Source organism: Phytophthora infestans, genomic scaffold (genome assembly GCF_000142945.1).
Source record: "Phytophthora infestans T30-4 supercont1.12 genomic scaffold, whole genome shotgun sequence".
NCBI classification, from domain to species: Eukaryota; Oomycota; class Peronosporomycetes; order Peronosporales; family Peronosporaceae; genus Phytophthora; species Phytophthora infestans.
Window position 1 is genome coordinate 1,286,563 of NW_003303747.1, and position 20,970 is coordinate 1,307,532.

Genomic DNA, 20,970 nt, shown 5'->3' on the forward strand with positions numbered 1-20,970 from the left:
TCGGTTCGCAAAGATTCCGGTTCCTCCTGCCCCGTAGAGTGACGACCTGGGTCTCACAAAGTCATTTGTTTGCGTTGTGGGCTCTGCTGCGTTACGCCAAACGCGTCCGTCGCAAACTTGCAAATTCAGTGATATTCACGCGGCGGAGCTTGGCTGCTGGACTCGCTCAACAAAGCTTTTGCCTACGTGGGCACCACTACGCGCGACGACCCTCAGAGCGTGGGCAAAGTCCTGGCCGGCTACACGGACCTCTATCTGCCGCGCGTCACACCCTCCATTACCACGTTGAAGGAGCTGCTATCGGGACCTTGAGTATGCACAGGTACTGACGCTGTGTGGTCAGCTTTTCAAGAACGTGAGCGGCTTCACTGACTCCAGCCTCTACGCCGACACTGCCGTCCTAAAAGCCGCACTAGCAGCACTGCTCATTCATCTTGAAGAGGTCACAACATTAGTAGCGCGGGAACAAGCAGCCACGGGGTTCACGTCCCACTACTTGTACCGTTTCCATGAAGACCTGAATGCAACCAATGCCGCCTTGGGGTCGCGGCCGTCGCTGGAAGTCTGCGCTGGCTGGGGACGGCAGCTTCACGCAGCGTGGGAAACCGAGAGCTACGCGCATCTTAGGCAGCGGACTGGGGGAGAGACAACAGTGCTTGCTGCAGCTGTGACTCAAATTTTAACGTCGATGGCGTCAATGCAGCGCACGCAGCAGAAGATCGTGGCGATGCAGGAAGTTCCACCGAGAAGTCCCGCCACCACACTGTCGTGCTGCGCACCGACAGAGTCCAGTGCTCCTCCGCGCACTGATGTCATCGCTGAGGCGCGACCGGCTGAATGGATGATTGTATAACTGGTTTACGCCAGGAGCCAAGGCAAACAGCGACAACAAAGGAAGCAGCAATTCGTCCGTGAAGACCTCAAAGGCCTGCATCAACATCATGATCAATCGAAGGGCGAGGATGTAAAATTTTTCTCCAAACTCGTCGAGACCAAGAGGGGGTCCGCCAATCAGTAGTGAGTAAGTAGAACACCTGTAAGATGCAATGAGAAGAATAAGCAATCAGAAAACAATACCGCACCCGGCTACATCACCGGAAAGGGCCGCTAGAAGACAGCAGGCTCGCTGCGAAAACGCTGGAGATAATGCGACTTGATCACCGGCCAGCGCTCTATGCTCAGCCTTTATCATGCGCAAAGCAAATGGAGGCACCGTCGATCGCTGCACGCCTGATAGTCACCAATGGAAGCAGAAAAACTTGGAGTATTAGAGATAATTGGCTTGCATTCAGTTCAAATTACATATCTAAACATAATATGCAAGATATAGCTCTCTCATCAAGCCACATGCTCGCTGATCGGACTCGGTCATCATAAAAAGCAAATAGGCATTAATCATCAGCGTAATACAGAGTAGAGCCTTAGATACAGAGTACACGTACCGCACGAGGCACGACGTCACCCTTGAAAGCCTTTGTTACGTGACCAAAGAGATAAACGGACAGCATAACGCCCGCCCTGCCGGGTTCGGAGCATCATTCGAGAGAGCTTGGGCGGACACTTGCAGGCTACCTTTCGCGGTGAGGTGGAGCTTGGAGGGGCCGCTAAAACCTGGAGAGCGCGCTGCTGTCGTCCATGCCGATGGCGCGGATTCCGAGGTGAGGGCTGTTTTATTGTGCTAGCAAAATAACCTCATTATTTTTTTTGTTTTTAGCCAAACCTGGTCTTTGGAATTGATAATCACACGTATACCTTCTCCAAGTAATTTGGAACGTTCTTGCTCATTGGCTCATTTGTTTGGGAGCCACGTTTGGGAACTTGTCGATTACTGGTTGTACAGAGTATAGCTCATGATAATTGAAATGTATTATGGAATGTAATTTAATCTTATCAGTCAGTATATTATTGACATATATAAGATTGGGTAAAAAGCGGTAAGGGTTTAAAAAAAGCATCACCCAGCCACCCCACAACATTCCTCTACCCATTCACTTTTTTCGTGTTCCAGAGGCCTGGGCATAGTTTTGTGAGGAAAAGATGGATGTGGAGCGGCAAATATAGAGAGTGCAGCGTTTTCAGATATAAACCTCCTCCTTTCTACACACTCCCGGAGACGCTTCTTAGCGCGGGAAAGAGCCCGGTTAAAAACAATGATTCGTTCTTATCTCAGTAATAGTAAGCAGCCCTTGAATTACTCCAACGTGTTCTTAAGATGTTGTCTCATCAGGTTCGAACATACTTAAATCGTTTGGTTTGTGTGTGTGCCTTAAGGCTGGACGTGGGTACGCTCAGCAAGGAGCACTTCCGGGTTTAGCTTCTCTACGCCAGCATGCACACACATAGACTTTCTCTCTCGTTCACAGCAGACGACCTGAGTAACATGATATATTTCCTGTACCTGATAGAGAAGTCATCCATAAGGAAGGAGAGGTTCTTCTGTAATAGACATCTAGATTGAGACGCAATTTAGAATTTGGTACTGTACCCAGCGTAACTTGGACTTGACGCATTTTTTTTAAATTGTATTAAGCTACAATAGTGCTTCACGTAGGACATTTTAAAGAATAAAATCTTGTACAGTAATCGACGAGCTCCCAAACGTGGCTCCCAAACAAATGAGCCAATGAACAAGAACGTTCCAAATTACTTGGAGAAGGTATACGTGTGATTATCAATTCCAAAGACCAGGTTTGGCTAAAAACAAAAAAAATAATGAGGTTATTTTGCTAGCACAATAAAACAGCCCTCACCTCGGAATCCGCGCCATTGGCATGGACGACAGCAGCGCGCTCTCCAGGTTTTAGCGGCCCCTCCAAGCTCCACCTCACCGCGAAAGGTAGCCTGCAAGTGTCCGCCCAAGCTCTCTCGAATGATGCTCCGAACCCGGCAGGGCGGGCGTTATGCTGTCCGTTTATCTCTTTGGTCACGTAACAAAGGCTTTCAAGGGTGACGTCGTGCCTCGTGCGGTACGTGTACTCTGTATCTAAGGCTCTACTCTGTATTACGCTGATGATTAATGCCTATTTGCTTTTTATGATGACCGAGTCCGATCAGCGAGCATGTGGCTTAATGAGAGAGCTATATCTTGCATATTATGTTTAGATATGTATTATGAACTGAATGCAAGCCAATTATCTCTAATACTCCAAGTTTTTCTGCTTCCATTGGTGACTATCAGGCGTGCAGCGATCGACGGTGCCTCCATTTGCTTTGCGCATGATAAAGGCTGAGCATAGAGCGCTGGCCGGTGATCAAGTCGCATTATCTCCAGCGTTTTCGCAGCGAGCCTGCTGTCTTCTAGCGGCCCTTTCCGGTGATGTAGCCGGGTGCGGTATTGTTTTTGGTGCCTAGCGTTTTGCTAGCGTCTACAGTGTCTGCTTCCACATCTGATGGGCGACGCCGCCTTGGTCCTGCGGAGCTGGAGGAAAGTCTACATCCTGCCCCCTGCGATGATCATGATGTTGATGCAGGCCTTGAGGTCTACACGGACGAATTGCTGCTTCTTTTGTGTCGCTGTTTGCCTTGGCTCCTGCGTAAACCAGTTATACAATCATCCAATCAGCGGGTGCGCCTCAGCGATGACATCAGTGCGCGGAGGAGCACTGGACTCTGTCGGTGCGCAGCACGACAGTGTGGTGGCGGGACTTCTCGGTGGAACTTCCTGCATCGCCACGATCTTCTGCTGCGTGCGCTGCATTGACGCCATCGACGTTAAAATTTGAGTCACAGCTGCAGCAAGCACTGTTGTCTCTCCCCCAGTCCGCTGCCTAAGATGCGCGTAGCTCTCGGTTTCCCACGCTGCGTGAAGCTGCCGTCCCCAGCCAGCGCAGACTTCCAGCGACGGCCGCGACCCCAAGGCGGCATTGGTTGCATTCAGGTCTTCATGGAAACGGTACAAGTAGTGGGACGTGAACCCCGTGGCTGCTTGTTCCCGCGCTACTAATGTTGTGACCTCTTCAAGATGAATGAGCAGTGCTGCTAGTGCGGCTTTTAGGACGGCAGTGTCGGCGTAGAGGCTGGAGTCAGTGAAGCCGCTCACGTTCTTGAAAAGCTGACCACACAGCGTCAGTACCTGTGCATACTCAAGGTCCCGATAGCAGCTCCTTCAACGTGGTAATGGAGGGTGTGACGCGCGGCAGATAGAGGTCCGTGTAGCCGGCCAGGACTTTGCCCACGCTCTGAGGGTCGTCGCGCGTAGTGGTGCCCACGTAGGCAAAAGCTTTGGTGAGCGAGTCCAGCAGCCAAGCTCCGCGCGTGGATATCCACTGAATTGCGAGTTGCGACGACGCGTTTGCGTACGCAGCAGAGCCACGACGCAACGAGTGACTTGTGAGTCCGGGTGTCAGCTCGGGGGCAGGGGAGCGGTAGCCTTGGCGAGTCGGTCGGACACCAGAGTGATGAGATCGTTTATATACTTGGACACGTTAGGCCTTCCGCGAACACGCTTTGCACGAGGCTCTTCCACCTCGTTCTCGTTATCTTCCAACCTCTCCCCGTAAAGAATAGCCTCCGCCTGACTGTAAGTCTTTTCTCCAGGCAGATCCGAAGACGCTGCGTGGAGCACCAGTGAAAACACGCAGCTAGAAGGCTCCGAAGCACCGGTGAATAGCATTCCAAAGGCGTGCAGCATACACTGCTCCCAATGCGTGGCAGCCTTGTAGATATAAATATCTTGAGCCACAGAAATTTTAACCCGAGTGATGTGCAAAAAGAGCCCCCCCCCCCGACGCAGTCATGGACAACTACTTATTCCGAGTAAAGCAGGTATCGATCGCACGACCGAATGTATGATCGGCTACGTCAGAAGATCTGCGAAAGCCGACATCTGCTAAGTGTTAGTACCGAAGCAGCATGCAAACTCTTATAGTCCGATCTAGCGCCCTTGATCGCCGTTTCTTGTACCAAAACGCGCAGGGCATTGAGCGTGCATCCAGGTGCTTCGCCTGATTGCTGATCCACTCGCAAATTCCGCTCCTCGATAGCGGCTCCCAATTTATCACGAATATTCCCAATTCTTTTGCTGTCAGACAGGTGAGCAGGGTACGGCTCACGCAAAAGGTTAGCAGCTTGGGACATGTAGCCCACTGCAGTAGCTTTAGCTAGAAGACTGCCTAGTGCACTTGGTTTAGTTTGCGGAAAAATCGAGAACGCAGTTAGCAATGAGTAGAAATTTTGACTTGGCATCGCTCCAGGAGCAGACAGAGTGTAACGGGGTACGTAGCCCTAAGTGTACCTCTAGTTACATGAAGTGTGACATGTCATACTTCGAGATATTTGGTACAAGGTACCAAGGTCGTCCAAAGCCAACCATTGGCTGATGACATTGCTTTTCTATAGGTGACTTATAGTTTGTATTTAACCCAAGCTTTATCTACCTATAAATATACTAAGTTTACATTCTACCTTAAATTGGTCATTACGCTCCCTTTGGTAAAAGGGGACCTGTGAACTGCCGTTCACTGAGAGTTTGTAAACTCTCGGAAGCTAACTTCCACTTGCGCAAGGTGCTGTGTGACCCCGTCACACTTGATAGCACTCGTAGTCAATCCACGCCACCGCGAGTAAACTACCTGAGCCTCTCCGAAGTTCGTTGCCATGAATAGGAGCGACTTCTCCCATATGAACGACTCACAGCTCGAGTCGGATCGGAAGATGGCAGGCATCTTCGGGATGGAGGCCCTGCAGAGCCTGCTGGTGTCAACGCCGGCCGAGCAGCTCGAGCGCGTCACTGCGTTCGACGCGTACGAGCGGGGCTCATCGCGCATGTGCGGGAGAACCTGCAGGCTCCGCGGCGAAAGCGAATCCGCCTCACCCGAAGCCAATACGGCTGAAGGCTAAGCCGTATGAAGGAAAGGAAGGTGAGAGCCTTCACTTCTGGGTCCGAGAAGTAGAGCTCGCGATGGGCGCGACTCTGATCTCGACCGAGCAACTTCGTGTTGCTTTTACATTTCCCAACCTTAGCGGTCGTGCTAAGAGTTAAGTGTACACACAGGAGGCAACATCCCCTGGATGTTTCACATACTGGGCTCAGCTGTGCGAACAGCTCCGAGCCGCGTTCCTCCCGGCGAACTACGAGTACCACCAGCGCTCACGCTTCCTCTCGTGCAAGCAAGGGAGGCGTGAGCTGCATGAGCACGTCCAAGAAATACGGAAGCTCTCAGCGTCCCTAGTTGAAAACCCACATCAAGATGACAGTGTTCATGGACGGCCTTCGAGTGGGCCCAGAGCGCACTCAGCTGTTCCGGGTGCAGTCAAGAACCCTTAAAGAGGCAATTCAAGTGGCCCATCAGGTAGAATACGGCGCGTACGCCTGCCTCAGCAAGGCCTGGGAGTTCTTTGTCGACTCCCGGTCAAACGAGCCCCAACGGACCAGTTCCCATGGAACTCGGGTCCGCCGAGCAGCGTGACATCCGCTTCTTCGGCTGCGGGAAGATGGGCCACTTCAAGCGTGACTGTCCCGCGGAAAGACTCCGCAGACGGTCTTTCTCCAAGCCCGTCCTCAAGGGTCTCTGGCAGAAGCCAGGATCCCGGGGACAGGGGAACGCCGGAAACCAGTAGGGGCAGGGCGCCCTACTGGGGAAGAACTAAGTCTTCGTGAAGGGTGCGCGGGTGGCGCGTACCACTGGGACTTAGCCCCTGAGAGTCTTCGCACTCTCGAATCGGCGAAGAGCAGCGGCGGGTTGCTCGTAGTACACGGATGTGTACGGGAATACGATCATCCCTTTAGAATCTTGATCGATTCTGGGGCGTCGAAGAATTTGCACGCCGCCAGACAGTTGCTTGTAATAGCAACAAGCTGTCCGATGCTTTGAGAGAAAGCAAGGACAACTAGACGCTGTCAGTGCGACTGGTCGAGGGGAAGGTCGTCACTGTCCCCAACATCCAAGTGGATCTGGCCGTCAAGTTTGAAGACTTTGACAGCCTCGAACAATTCACTGTTCTTGACATGGATCCGTACGATATGATTTTGGGCATGCCCTGGCTTGAGGAGCACGATCCCTGGATCGACTGGCGAGGCAAGGCCATTGGTGCCAGCCGCCCTGCGCAGTCCGACAGAGCATTGGTGAGTCATGTTCCCACCTCTGTCAGGACCCGGGGCGCTCGCAAGGGCTGCCAGGGTACCAAAGCATTCGACAGATGCTTGGGAGTCGTCGACGTATATGACGACTCCGAGGATGTTTTGATGGTGGCAGCGCCCAGAGGAGGCGCTGGCCAAGTGGATAGCTTAGGTCCACAAACGGGTAGCTAAGTTCCGCAGACAGCTGCAGCTGTCACGAACACTGACAATAGCGTGTTCAAGGTGGGTAACAGAGCTCCACACACGGTCGCCCAGACCTTAACTGAAGAGGAAGGCGTCGGACACGCTTCCTGTGTGGGTAACATAGTGCCACACGCGGTCGCCCAGACCTTAAGTGAAGAGGAAGGTGTCGAACACGCCTCCTGTGTGGGCACCACAGTACCACACGAGGCCACGAGTGCCTCGGATGTCGGCGCTCCGACATCCCCAGACGTGGGTTACAAAGCCCCACGTCACGGTCACGGTCACGGTCGCCGTCGACGACGACGCCGCCGCCGCCACAAGTCGGATCTGAACTTCGTTCAGATCGACGTCGCTTCAAGCGACTCGGAGTACAGGGCCCGGGCTCCTCCGACAAGGCCGGTGGAAGAGTGTTATCACATCTTCGATGGCGAGACTGGTCTACCCGTCAAGGCATCTGGTGTCCACTTGGAGCCGTTGCCAGAGGTTGCAGAGATACTGAACCGCGAGGAAATGACGGTCGAGTCTTTCCTGGCCAGCCTCAAGGCTGGAAAGATTGCCAAGATGGTGCTCATGAGACCTGAGACCACTCGGGAGGAGCTGAACTCCTCCTCTGTCTTGAACGAGGACGTCCTGGAAGACCTGAACAAGCAGCGTCAGACGCGCTTGGGTTCCGAGATACTTAAGAGCCCCAAGGTTCCGGTGTATCCGGAGTATCCTTTGGTGACGGAGTATGCGGATGTGGTGAACAAACACCCACCGACCCAACTCCCACCGGATCGAGGAGTACGGCATGCGATTGATCTCGTGCCTGGCACAAAGTACTGTGTCACGAGGCAATGGCCTCTTCCACGCGAACAGTGCGAGGTCATTGATGCCTTCTTCGCTGCGAAAGCGAAGGCAGGCATGGTGTGGGAGTCGAGATCCCCGCACTCGACGCTAACTTTCTGCGTTCGGAAGCCGAACGGAAAGTGGCGTCTAGTTCATGCTTATAACAAGCTGAACAACGCGACGGTGCCGCCCCAAACACCAATCCCACGAAACGACACGGCAGGACATGAACGAGTCATCTCGTTCCAGTCCAGGCCAAAACTGCCGAACGGAACTACCCTGTCCACGACAAGAGCTCCTGGCAATGAAGTATGTCCTTGTGAAGTTTCGACTTTACCTTCTGGGCTCACGGCCCTTCGCGATCTACACAGACCACGCATCCTTGAGGACGGCGACAAATTCGCCTCACCTCTCCCAAAGGATGGCGAGGTGGCTGTCCTTCTTCGCGGAGTACAACTTCCGCGTCGAGTACAAGCCGGGCAAGCTCAACGTGCTTGCGGACGCCCTCTCTCGGCGTCCAGCCAACGAGTTGGCCCACATCACACGGGTAACAACGGATCTATATGATCGGATACGCATGACGTATCGGGAAGATGAGGCTGTCGCACCTATCGTCAAGTTCCTCACGGCAGGAACGAGCGCGAAGCCCGACTGGCTTTCGTCGCGACAGCGCTCCCGGCTCCACCGATATGAGTTGATGGATGGCCTCCTCTATTGCCGGGTGGAACCCACTGAGCCTCCACGGGTGGTCGTGCCCAACGACGAGGATCTAAAGTTCAGTATCCTCGCGGAGGCGCACGACGTGCCCTTCAGCGGCCACGTGGGCCGCGAGAAGACCTTCCTGTCGGTCTATCAGGCGTTCTGGTGGACCGACATGTACAAATGGGTCGCCCGATACGTGAAGACATGTAACACATGTCAGCGGATCAAACCCGCAGGGCACTCTTCGGCTCCACTACAGAGCCTGCCCGTACCGGCTGACTGTTGGAAGTCGATGAGTCTTGACTTCATCTTTGCGCCGACGGACACGGCAACACCGGAATTTTGGTGTTCGTGTGTCGGCTGAGCAAGATGGTACATTTTGCTCCGGTTCCCGTCACTGTTACGGGCGAACAAACCGCAAGGTTGTTCGTCGATGGCGTGTTTCGCTATCACGGCCTCCCGGCGACGATTGTCTCGGACCGAGACCCGCGGTTCACGGCTGCGTTTTGGAAAACGCTGTTTCCTTTACTGGGAACTCGTCTGCAGATGTCCACTGCGGACCATCCACAGACAGACGACCAGACAGAGCGCGTCAATCGAGTGCTCGAGGACACTCTGCGCAGTGTGTGCGCGGCAGCACCACGTACGTGGTCGACGCAGCTTCCAGTTGTTGAGTTTGCGCTCAACAACGCGGGGCACGCGTCCACGAGGCTCACGCCGCTCTACTTGAACGGTTTCCGTCACCCCAGAGTGCCTCTCACTCTTCGAGGAGACACTGACTCCTCTATTCTAAGTGGGGAAGAGGATCGGAAAGCCCTTTCCTCCCAGGTCTCGGATGTGAGACCAGTTTCGCTGCGAAAAAAGGTGGAATCCTTTATGGATACCAAGCTGAGCGTTGTCAGCAGGGCCTGATGCCATGGCATCGACCCAGGATAGACAAAAGGAGTACTCAGACAAACATGGAAGAGGAAACTTAAGTCTATTTAATGTGGGGGACTTAGTGCTACTAGACACGAGGAGCCTACCTCTTGACACTGTCAGCTTTGTCGGCAGCAACAAGCTGAAGCACCGCTTCATCGGACCATTTGCAGTCCTGGTCAGATATGGTGCGTCTACACCATCGACCTGCCTAAGTCAATGACGATGCACTCGACGCTCTATGGTGGACGTCTTAAGCGGTCCTTTGATCCGCAGGGGGTTGCTGACTCGCAGACCCACCTTGGCCCAGCTCCTCGAAGCTAGGACCGACCACAGACGTCGACGAGGGCATCGGAGCAAGCACCCAAGCCTCGGTCTGGACGGCAAAGCTGCGGTCAAGACCGTACGCGGGTGGGGCTCCGTACTAACGGACCCCGGAGCCATACACCGAGTACGCTGAGTACGTCGGGTACGCACCATACGCGTACGTCTGCGAGTGCGTCGAATGTGGCTCCAGACATGGCAACAGAGCCTCGATCCGTCGGATCATGCGGAAGGCCTCGTCCAGATCGGTCGAAGAGGCCCGTCGGTCCACCCGCAGATGCCGTCTCGCGACCTCACACTCCAACAGGTCTAGGTGGCCCGCAAGACGAGCGAGCTCGCCCTGATTCCCGGCCTGGGCGGCAGCATCACTGCCAGTCCCAAGGCCAAGTGCAATCTCAAGCACGAGGACACGTTGATGGAGGCGGTCAGCCTCAGGGCCCTGTGTCAGACCCGCAGGAGAGGCACTCGGACGAGAGTGGCGTCCGGAAGGCGCCGAGTACTCGTACTCGTACGAGGGCACCTCCGCCCCAGCTTGATGGGAATGGAGAAGTCCACTTCCACGTAGAGCGGATCCTCCAGGAGCAACGGCGTCGCGGTAAGCGACAGCTCCTTGTGAAGTGGAGGGGTTATGCCCACTCCAATAACTCGTGGGAGCCGATTGAACGGCTCCTGATTGACTGCCCGAAGGCTGTCGCAATCTGGGAACAGAAGCGGCGGCAGCTTCGTAAGTAGTTCGGGGCTTCTTGCCCGAACGGGGTACAGACGTTGACGACACTCCGTACCCGCGCTCATCGTGAGCGCTAAAAGCTGCGCGATTCAGGATGTCCCTTGGCAGCATGCGCTTGCTGACCATATGGGCAAACCGAGCACGAATACTACGCTGGTCCAGGATGCGGGACAGAAGCTGATCCTCATGGAGTTCCCGTAATTCCGAGGGTGAGTACTTGAGAGACCCCACCCAAGCCCAGAACATGTCCTCACAAGAACCCCAGGTGGGACAGTTCTCGGGCAGAACCCAGGGGTATCCCAAAGAGGATAGAGACCACCCCGGCTCTCGGCCTTCTTACGACACGTAGTGAAGTCCTTAAGAGGGATGCGGTGTGGCGCGAGAAGCACACACCGAGCCGCCTCCAAGCTGTTAACAAACAACTGTTCCTTCTGAGCAAGGGGACGTTCGTAAATGCCCCTAGAAGTGTGGCCGCCAACAAGGCCACGAGGAGCGACGAGAAGCTCCAGGAAAAAGTCAGCCTCTGAGCTCTCCTCGGGAGGCCAATACCCTCGCGAGTTGATGGCAGCTCCCTGGCTGACGGGTGCCACCACCAAGCCCCCACGCACACGCTGGGCAGCTTGGAAGCCCTCCTGCTGCTGGTCGAGGTCATTCGTGATCTCCCGGGGCTCAGAAATAGCACTCTCTTCCTCTTCCTTCTCCTTCTCGTCCTCTTCATCCGAAGAGGCCCCGATTGGAGTACCGAGTCTCCTTCTCCTCGCGAAGTGGAGACTTAGAAGCCGTACGCTTCTTAGAGGGCTTGGCGCCTTCGGCTTTAGCGGCCTTAGCACGCGCAAGACCCTCGGCAAGCGAGAGACGTTTGCGAGGTTTCTCTTCCACATCGCCACCAGCTTTGGAAGTACCCGTATCCTTGACGGTCAGACTTTTAGCGCGCACAGACGTCCTGGGACTGTGAATACCTTGATCACTAGCGAGCGACTGCACGCTGTCGTCCATGTGCTCGCTGGGCACTGGGCTGTGCCTTCCCGCAGAGCCCGCAGGAGCATCGTGCGTGCTCTCGGACTCGGCTTCGTCCTCGCTGCCAGAGTCGAACTCACATTCAGCGAACCGAGGGTTCGGACGATTGTCTGGAGAGGCCGAGGGTGACGGGCTGCGGCGCTTGCTTGTTCGCTTGCCTACAGCCGCGCACCCGATGAGCCGATCGCATCGGAGGCCACCTGAGTAGCCTTCTGAAGTGCCGAGCCTTTGCCGTGAGGCTTAGTGCTCTTGGCTTGCGCCTTTCCGGCAGCAGCCTTGGAGCGTGTCTTCGCACCGCTCTTCACAGTGCCACGAGGCATGACAAACGGTCGAAGTGGAGACCAAGAAGAAGGAGCGCACGGACTGCTGCTCGAGGCTCTAACTGTGAAGTGAGCCTCCGCCGCGATCACGCGGCCAAGTCGACATTTTTTGACTTTGAGAATGAGGCCCTGTTCCGCAAAACCTCTAGAGGTGAACAGCGGATTTGCTTTTCCTCTGAGTTGATACCCGCTGTTTCGGAGAATCCGCTGGAACCGCATGGGGAACACCCAGATTTTAATCTATTTGCCGTGTAACGAAACTCTGCAATATGATATGTAAGATTATAAAAGGAATTAAAGTTTATTAGAAACCGAGATGAGCAAAAGATCTCAGATTCAATCTGAGTCTGAATTGTCCGTCAGCAGGTACTGTTTTAACATATATCGACGGCTTTCGTCGTCCATCCCATATGGTTGCCGCGTTCAGTTGAGTTGCTAGTAGCTTAATGAACCTGAAGTGCTGGTGAACTGGGACTTCGTCCGTGAACATATCCTTAAAGATTTTAATTGCTTCGTCCGCGCAGGTAAGCTGTCGGCTTTTGTTGTGTCGAGTACTGATAGAGGCCGCAATCACCTCCTGCGCATCAGCCATAGCTCTCATCGAATCGCTCATTTTTTCATCCCAGTGGTCTTAAGTCGTTTGGGTGAAGGTCCAACAATTGACACGGTATCTGTACTTTGACGGCGAGATGATCGACTTCTTTCAGCTGTTTCTGACCCTCCACTGTCGTTATCGGTATTGCGATTGAGCCCTGATATGTTCTGAGATCTGTATCGCTGCTCGACATTGCGTGCCTCTCGTTCTGCTGCACTTCTATCGTCAGTCGAATTTTCATCACCGGAGTCGCTGCTTAGTCCACTCAGAGACGACGGTGCCGGACGTGCAAGGCTTATAATATGCTCATCGTAAATAGCGAATGCACCGGTTGCAGCGGTGCGAGACATAATTATGTCCAGTTCGTGGTATATAAAGAGAGGTCTGCTTTTGAATTCTGCTGCTTGAGGGTACACAGCGATTAAGTCGTCCCACACATAATCTGGAGCCGTAGGCATCCCTGTGGTGGGGTCCCACCCAAACCCACTGTTTGCCTTCATTGCAGCGTATGTCCTGTATTTCTTTTTCAACTCTGCAATCTTGCTCTGCAGTTGCTTTCGATCTCGTGTCTGGCCGGTCAAAAGCCCGTCGCTATGCTCGGACTATGCGATTCCAATTCGCTTTCTTGAAGTTTCCCTCGTATGAATCACCAAGCCGCACGACTTCATCGAAAACAGCGTTGATGAAGCGAGCTGTAAGGTCTTGAGTCCAGCCAAACGTCATAGCTCACAAAGCTGATGATGCTGGAGCTGTGTTGGGTTTTGATGAAGCTGACGCTGTGTTGGGTTTCGACAACTGAAACGGGTCCAACAATAAATCGTAGGCCCTCCCAAAAAAAACCTTGGTTGTGATTTTGGATATTTTTAGTTTTAACGCAAATATATTATTGTGGGTGCAATACCTGTTTTTATATTGTATTATTGGCTTATGATTTCGATAATTTCATCCAGAATGCTCATCGGACCATTCCCTGATTGTGATATGGACGCATCTAATGAGGAAGGCAACACATCGGATGACGGAGAAGATAATCAGATTGTTCAACTATATTGGTCGCCATGGCGATGAATGTTCAGACTCAGACGGGTCCACAGGGAAACCGAAAACGTAAGCGACGAAATAGAAGACGCAGGGGATACACATACGGACGCTACGGACGACAGCGATATGAAGAAACTTCGAGATGAAATAGCATCGATGATGCGGCAGAACTACCCTGTGACTCTTGCTGGAAGATACGGTGAGGTCGTAGTGTAGTTAGTTTTACACCACTGAACAATTTACAGTGATGCCCAGCACGTGCACAATGTATAAAAGTATGCAAGGCTATTCAACACAGATCATGTTTACTATTACAGGGCTTTGTCAGTCCACTCGCTAAAATAAAACTCTGTCTGACCGAATTCGGGCGGATAGAGGATAGAAGATTTCAAATTGATTTTCTCGAATCCGCATTCGGAGCACGCAGAGTTTTGAGCGATCCGCTGGATTGTAAAACTCCACTGGAATGGCCCCAATCCGCTGGAATTTGTACCTGCTGAACAGGGCCTGAAAGTTTGTGACGTACACTTCTTTATTCTGATTGGTCGGTAAACCGAACCTAAGTGGGGAGGATGTAACGGGGTACGTAGCCCTAAGTGTACCTCTAGTTACATGAAGTGTGACACGTCACACTTCAGAAGTATGACACGCCATACTTCGAGATATTTTGTACAAGGTACCAAGGTCGTCCAAAGCGAACCATTGGCTGATGACATTGCTTTTCTATAGGTGACTTATAGTTTGTATTTAACCCAAGCTTTATCTACCTATAAATATACTAAGTTTACATTCTACCTTAAATTGGTCATTACGCTCCCTTTTGGTAAAAGGGGACCTGTGAACTGCCGCTCACTGAGAGTTTGTAAGCTCTCGGAAGCTAACTTCCTCTAGCGCAAGGTGCTGTGTGACCCCGTCACACAGAGTCTTAGCGAGCTACCAATAGAGTCCTCATCCATGTTACCAAGAGCTAAGAAATCACGGAAGGTCTTCGTTGCAGCTGCCTCCTGGCTCGCCGTCCCTCTAGTCCTCTCGCCGCTCGTTATATCTATCAAAATGAGAGTAAAAGTAAAATCACTACAGCCATTATTTAAAGCTAAATATTGCGTTGAAATTTTATGGTTAATTAAGAAGAAGTGTGCTCGACACTTGAAATTTGTAAAGTGTTTTATCCGATAAATTTCGCAATGTCTTAAGATAATTGGGAAACTGTTGGGAAATCTACTGAAACGGTCTACTGTATGATATGCAAAAACATAGTTTTGTCTTTTTTCTCATTGGCTGACGAAACAAATTCAGTTGGGAGTAGCTTACCTTATCCTACAGTACAATAATCGCTCTCTTCCGGTATCGTGGTCCGACCATATCCTAGGATTTGATATAGCTTAATTAAGTCTCGTGAGAGACATACCCCTTTAGCTTCTACTTTCAGAATCCACTCTAATAAGAGCTTCTCCAGCGCTGGCGACGTCACGCGTAAGGGTTTCCGCCGCTTGTCATCTCCGTAGGTGACGCACATGATCTTGGCTGCGTTTTTGAGGATGTCAGAGACAGTAGTTTGAGCAGGCGCTCGCCTCAGCCTGTACGTCGCTTTTGCCCACGCAGCCAGCTCTTCTTGCGTCATGTCGGGACAATCTGCTGCCTTCTGGATGAGGCCTCGCTTCTGATGTACCTTCATCCAGCTCCCCATGGGTATAAACTAATGATCTGAAGCCTATGATCACTGTGTTGTTCTTCAAATGGTTGGAGCTGAGCGATTCGCGCAAGAATCCCCGTCAGTCCACCCTCTTTAAAGCGATTGTATCGATAATTTAGGGATATTTTTTTTATACCAGTACCGGAATGGAGCCTGTCGACGACGACAATTTAATTGTACATGTACTTCAAACCGAAGTACATGTACAAGTATTAATACATGTCGAAGCTCGATTTACGGTAAAGATACAGTAAACAGGTGGCCCCCGTGAACAGATTCAATCACAGATGGTATCCGTGTTGATGGGTCCGGTGTTTCATCAGATTACGAAGTTTGCGTACCATTTGTTGTGTCGCGCATCGCATACGTGTATTACAGTAATCGCTCTTCTTTAACTCTAAAACAATGTTGAGGATCGACATGCAGCTCATCAAGCCTCGAAGTAAAGGCTTTATGCATGTACAGTACTGCACCCCGTTTTCGCGGGGGTGGACCATATAGGATCCGCAAATAAATCCGATTTTAGCGGACAATCAATAGTTCTATTGGACTCAGGATCATCACATCCGGAAGTTTATCAAAGGTCCAAGGGCGCGAAAACGGGGTGCAGTACTGTATAGGCTACTTATGGTGCGACAAATCTCTCTCACGAAACGAGTCTAGGTCGTCAGTAGACATATTTTGATACGCCAATAGACATGTATCAGCCGTCAGTAGACACGAAATGACAATAGTGTGCACAAAGAAGCCAAAATGTCCATTAATATGCAGATTACTGGCCCATGGAGGACACGCGTACAAGGAGTGGACTGCCGTGACGCCCATGCGTCACAGCCACGTGCAGCGTACCCCGCCACCCATTTCAGTTTAGCCACATCTCCAGACACTGAACCATCACATCGCAGATTCGATGCTCCCTTCGCAAGCGTGGTCAAGGGTAATACAATGCAGAACTGAGGCTGAATTTGTTAGTTACCGATGGCAAGTCTTCTGCTGCTCGGTAGTGCGCGGTGTGAGGCCACTTGTCTGCTCAATTTGTCCGGGTGATCATGAAATGATCGAGCGACACCTTCATTGCAAGAGTGTAACGTGTGAGAATAGCGTGTCATGTACAAAGTGCCCCGTTCGCTGGAAGGTCCGTCACTGCCCTACAGCATCTATTTGGGTCATTCTTAGCAACGGAAAGCCTCACCTACGCGGCGACACTGAGTGTGCCGTGCCACCACGCCCTAAGGTTACACCCGAAATGAAAGCCTACATCCACCGAATGGACGAAAATGCAGTACCACCTTGGCTAATCTGGAGTAACCTCCTGCGAGCTCCTGACATCCCGAAACCGGTCCTGGGCTACCCATCGTACGCCCAGGTACAACGCAGCGTTAGGTACATACGCTGGCTTCAAGGAAGCAAAAATTCAATACAACGAGTGAAGGAGCTGGTGCATTCTAAGGCTTATGTGGCGGACATTGATCCTGAGACTGCTTTCGTATTTGGAAACGTTGAAGACGAAAACGGTTTCCCGTTTGTGGGAAATGAAGAGGACGAGCAACCGTTGATTTTGGGCATCACTACGATGAAATTGCTGCGAGGCATTCGTGCACTACAACGAGCGGAACCTTTCCTAATTTTTCATCTGGACGCGACTTTTAAACTCAGTGATCTTGGGTACCCTGTCATCACGTGTGGCTTCACTGATAAGCGCCGTGTGTACCACCTAGGTGCCTTATTTATTGCTAGCCAGCGCACGGAAAATGAGTACTTCAAGGCTATTGGAACATTTACGAGGCTTTTTCAGACACACACACAACCCCCACTCAGAATTGATGCTGCTATGGGTGATGCCGAAGCTGCCCAGCTAAACGCACTATCAAAGATTGCTGTATTTAATAGCTGCAAGTACTTGATGTGCTTTTTTCACGTGCTATATAACGTTCGAAAACGCATCCGGTACTTGCCCGATTCGACCCGGGCAGTTGTTTACCGTGGAATTCTAGATATGCACTATACACTTTGTGACGAAGATTTGATTTCTGTCTGGAACCAAGTGATGAGTGACTGGGAGCGTGATTTTCGTTTGCTGGACTTTGTTAACTATTTCTATAACCAATGGATAGCAAGTCGGTTCTGGCGTTGGCAAATCTACCACTCTCCTGGTGGGTTTGCAACGACAAACAACCCGTGTGAGGTCTTTAACGCTAGCATCAAACGCTACACGCAACGGAAAGCGGTGGATACTATACGCTTAATAATAAAGCTGCTCACGATTGTAGAAGACTACTCCATTTGCGCACATACGCCAGCAACGGGTTCGTTACCAGGTCCCCCTCAAGAAGCCAAACGGTTAGCCAAAGTACTTGTTTCAACTCGTCGAATTGCAGTGTTCCGAACCCGTGACGAATCAAAAGTTCGAATTCGATATCTTGGAGACACTGGACGTGATAACGAGGACATTGCAAACATTGCCGCAATTGGTGATTCGCGGGTTGTAGATATAACGCCGGAAGTGGGTTTATTTAGCTCTGCGGAGTGCCTGACGGACGACGAGAAAAAGTCAGCATCAACGTTTTATCGCTCAGCGGTGAAATGGTCAGTCCGACGAGCGCACCATGTTGGTATGCCACCGACGGGATGGTTAGTTAGCACTTCTGCATTTGAGTGCGGGTGTGCGTACTACAAAAAATTTCTATCTTGTGCGCATGTCATATGTGGACGCATGGCCATCGGGCTAAGTGTACCTGGCGTTGGAGGGTTTCATGTGAAACTCAAGGATCGCAGACTTCGCCGTGCCCGCGATGCTAAACGAAAACATGCAGCTCGCTCGTTACTGCAAAGCAGTGATCACGCTATGAAGACTGTGTTTAGCTGCCCCGTTTCGGATGTCAGCAGTGACTCCTCGCTGAGTTTCGATCTTCTGAGTGCATCGGTTCAGACGTTTTTACGTGACTTCACGGATGACGGCGTCAATTTGGACGGGCCAGTTGCTGCAAACACTTATGGGGGAGAAAATAATCGGATGGATGTACACACAGAGACTAGTGCTGCTGTTTTTGCGGATTCGGCAAGTGGATGGACGCAAACTCAGGTGGGTGACGAATTTCTTTCTGCAGACAGCATCCATGAGGCAACGAGTGGCAGCATTCAAGAATCTACTGCCTCATCCAATATTTCAAGGATCGACATATCGTCGCTACTGTCGCCGATACAGCCTCCATATCAACAACAACACACTGTCTTCCAGGAAGAAGAAATATCTTTACGAAGACAGGTGGGGCGACCGCCGCTTGCATCTCCTGCTTTAGATATTCAATATTTGCTACGCTAAAGAGTTACATGAGCTTGTACCTTTCGTTTGATAACCTTTCTTTTAATGAGTAGCACACACAAGCGATTACAATAGCTTAGTACGGGCTTGTGGTATGGCAGAGCTATTAATTTTATTCTCTCATTAGTTTATCATTGGTATATCTAACTTTCCAACACGCAGACCGCTGTATTAATGGCATCGTGATGACCGCGCTCAAATTTTCGCCAGAACCGCTCCAACATTGAACAAGAAACCTGAGCGAATCGCCAGCGCTTGCAGCGTCACGTACAGAAAGAGAAACGAGACGATAATGCGCGCGCAGACGATGCCCCTGAAGGCCAGCTTCGGGAAGTCTACGAACATCATCGGAAGCGCAGCTTCCCATCGTAACATTCTCTCACCTTAGCGTCGACATCACAGCACCAGCTGTGTGGCTCGAAAGGTTTCTAGCTTGCGGCGAGGCGTCGTCGATGCAAGTCGCTTCATGTTGCTGGTGCTGTAGCTCTTCTTCTTCTTCTTTGGTAATTGCATGGCTACGTCGTGGTGCTGGCCAGCACCTTGCTGACATGTTAAGAACCATAGTCTGAATCGAATTATCCATATTGCCAAAGTTTGTTCACTGCATTGGTCGAGCAATCTATACTAGTCAACGCTCGCCAAGGTTACGTGAGTAGATTCAGCAGGTTACGTACATGGCAATAAGAAGAAAGGCTTACCAGGAAGCACATACTTCCCTCTAGATTATCTAATAGCACCTGTTCATGGTCTTCTACGTTTCTGAGTTATTGAGAAACAGCGTTTTGATAATTGTTATGATGTGGCTTAGGTGCAATAGTGTTCCGTGATGATCACGTATCTTGCTGATGTCTACTACATCTGTGGTTATAAAATAGCATGCTACAATTGTCACCAAGTAAGAGCTAGTACTTACCATATTCAAGCTTAGTAAGATCAGGTAGGGTCTTCCAAATTTCGCTTTACTTTCCTTTGCTACTGGTCTCACTTTAGCTCGTGTTCTCAGACTCACCTTAGCTCGTGGTCTCATTTTAGCTCGTGTTATCAGACTCACCTTAGCTCGTGGTCTCATTTTAGCTCGTGTTATCAGACTCACCTTAGCTCGTGGTCTCACTTTAACTCGTGTTCTCAGACTCACCTTAGCTCGTGGTCTCACTTTAGCTCGTGTTCTCATTTTAGCTCGTGGTCTCAGAATCACGTTAGGTTGTTGCCTCAGAATTATTCTGATAAATCTGATACTCATTGTGACTGGTTGGGAGATAGCCCCATTTTAGATTTAACGCAAGGGGATTTTAAGCATGGGGAAACGGGTGAATGTGCAGAGGACGGAAAAGGAGCGAATCGCGCTCCTGAAGCAGTGGAAGGAACGTTCTGAGTGGAGCCTCGAAGAAGCTGCGCGGCAGCTACGAGTTTCGCCCCAGACGCTGCGTGACTGGAAGAAGCGATACTGGGAAAATTTGGATTCTATTACAGGCTCAGATCGCACCCGACGCAAGGGGGCTGGGCCGTCAAGGAAAATGAGACCGTACGAAGGTATAGTACTGAGGTACTTTCACGTTTGCCTTCGAGAAAAAGGTGTTTGCAGATTCTCAGAGTTGTTGGTCTATTGCCGGCAGCTGGAAGAATTCCAGCAAGATATTCCCAACCGTCATTCCCAAGAAACGTGGGTGGAAAGGTTCATCAAGTACTACTCTAGCCGTGTCCATGGCAGCGGTGATAGCGCAGAGATTCAAGGTGAAGACGGCAATTGTTTGGCTGCCGATACTGATGTCTTGGGTGGGGGGGGTACAAGTTCAAGTGGAGGGGGTACATGTTCAAGTGGAGGGGGTACAAGCTCAGGTGGCAGCGACTTCATTTCGGGTGGTGATGGGAATATTGGCGGAAACAATATTGCGGCTGATGATCTAGTTATTGGCGAGGACAATATTATGGGTGATGGTGTAATTATTGGCGAGGATAGTAATTCGTGTGGTGGTGTAAATTGTGGCGGGGGTAATATTTCGGGTAGTGATGTCGCAATAACCGGTGATATTGCAACTCCTGATGGGAGTACAAACTCCACTGCTAGTGGTACACTATCCAATGTTGGAGGTGCAAGTTGGATTGCTGGTGGTACATATCATGATGCAGCATCCGATGGAGGTGGAGTTAGCCCCAGAATTAGCGATGCAAGCGTCGGTGAACATTGTGTGAACGGCGCTGCTTATAGAAATATTTCGGGTGGG